This window comes from Laccaria bicolor, genomic scaffold (genome assembly GCF_000143565.1).
Source record: "Laccaria bicolor S238N-H82 LACBIscaffold_28 genomic scaffold, whole genome shotgun sequence".
NCBI classification, from domain to species: Eukaryota; Fungi; Basidiomycota; class Agaricomycetes; order Agaricales; family Hydnangiaceae; genus Laccaria; species Laccaria bicolor.
The window spans coordinates 521,867-524,256 of record NW_001889899.1 but is presented as its reverse complement, the minus strand read 5'-3'; positions in this window follow the sequence as shown (position 1 = coordinate 524,256).

Sequence of the window (2,390 nt, the reverse complement as noted above, 5' to 3'; positions counted from 1 at the left end):
TCATTGTGATTTTCATTATTTATCTGGCCGATATCATTGCGATTTTCATTAGTTATCTGACTGATATCATTGTGATTTTCATTAGATACCTGGGCGATATTATGGGAAATTTCATTAGCTACTTGGCCGATATCATTGCAATTTTCATTAGAAACCTGGGTGATATCATTGGAAATTTCATTAGCTACTTGGTCAATATCATTGTGATTTTCATTATTTATCTGGCCAATATCATTGCGATTTTCATTATTTATCTGACCGATATCATTGCAATTTTCATTAGAAACCTGGGCGATATCATTGGAAATTTCATTAGCTACTTGGTCAATATCATTGCGATTTTCATTAGAAACCTGGGTGATATCATTGGAAATTTCATTAGCTACTTGGTGAATATCATTGTGATTTTCATTATTTATCTGGCCGATATCATTGTGATTTTAGCCCTATACTGTAGCTTCCCAAATCTGTTTGAATTATGTTCTGAAGTGCTCCTGTTGTGGAGATATGAGGTAAAGGAATTTCAAAAGTGTCATGTTTTTTTTTGTTTTTTGTGTTTTTCTCGATGAAAACAAAACCTAATAACATGATTTCAGTATATTTAGAAAGCTAAAAGAAAGGGCTACAATTATTGTATCGTGGGAAAAATGACCAACAAAGGAAGTACTATAAGAGTCAGATATAGACTACCAAGTTTGCTGATAGACTACAAAAAAGTCGGACTTAAACTACAAAGTTTACTGATAGACTACAAAAGTTGAACTTAGACTACAAAGTTTACTCATACACTACAAAAGACTACAAAAGTCGAACTTAGACTACAAAAGCTTGGACTTAGACTACAAAGTTAGTGTTAGGGTCAAAAGGTTATCCTGACTACAAAGTTTGTAGTGTTCATTTTTTCATTAAAAAAGTTTGTGTTGTGTGCTTTTTAAGACTACAAAAGTTTGTCATGTCCGCTTTTTCATTAGAAAGTTTGTAGTGTGCACTTTTTGAGACTACAAAGTTTGTAGTGTTCATTTTTTTATTAGAAAAGTTTGTAGTGTGCACTTTTTGAGACTACAAGTTGCCATGTAGTTTGTGGTGTCATTGACCCTGTCTAGGTTATGGGCATGAGGTTGAAGGATTGCCATGATATTGCCAGTGCTGCAGCATGAGTTTTTGACATTATGCACAGGTTGTCTTTCACATTAGGAAAGGCTATTCTAAGCCTTTCATATTGATACCTACTGTCTTATCTTAAAACATAATTATGAGTTCATGTGGAGATATGGCTGAAGGATTGACATGACATTGCCAGTTTTTGACATCATGACCAAGTTGGCTTTCACACTGTCTGCTTTCACATTCATAGCTACTGGCCTGTCCCAAACATAGTCAACTTTGATACAGCTCTTTGAGGGCCATAGGATGATGGGCTGATTCATCCTTGGAGGTGTCTTTAAGTCAGGTCATGTTGTAAGTTGACCATGTATTGAGTAGATATCAACATGAATAGCCTCCTCTAGCTTGAAAGCCAACTTGGGCATGATGTGAGAAACTGATGATGTGGCAATAGCAATATGTCAAGTCATGTCAATCCTTCAGCCATATCCCTACATGAGCTTACAATTATGTTTTGAGATAGGACAGTAGGTATCAATATGAAGGCATAGAATAGCCTTTCCTAATATGAAAGACAACTTGTGCATGATCTCAAAAACTAATGCTACAGCACTGGCAACATGATGGCAATCCTTCAACCTCATCCCCATAACATAGATAGGGCCAAGGACACCATAAACTACATGTCAACTACAAACTTTTCTAATGAAAAAGCGCAACACTACAAACTTTTGTAGTCTCAAAAAGCGGACACTACAAACATTGTAGGCAAGATAACCTTTTGACCCTAACCCTAACTTTGTAGTCTAAGTCCAAGCTTTTGTAGTCCAAGTCCGACTTTTGTAGTCTTTTATAGTCTATCAGTAAACTTTCTAGTCTAAGTCTGACTTTTTTGTAGGCTATCAGTAAACTTGGTAGTCTATAGACTTTTGTAGTCTTTTGTAGTGTATTAGTAAACTTTGTAGTCTAAGTTCAACTTTTGTAAGTCCGACTTTTTTGTAGTCTATCAGTAAACTTGGTAGTCTATATCTGACTCTGATAGTACTTCCTTTTTTGGTCATTTTTCCCACAATACAATAATTGTAGCCCTTTCTTTTAGCTTTCTGAATATACTGAAATCATGTTATTTGGTTTTGTTTTCATCGAGAAAAACACAAAAAACAAAAAAAACACGACACTTTTGAAATTCCTTTACCTCATATCTCCACAACAGGAGCACTTCAGAACATAATTCAAACAGATTTGGGAAGTTACAGTATAGGGCTACAACTTTCGCTTTTGACCAT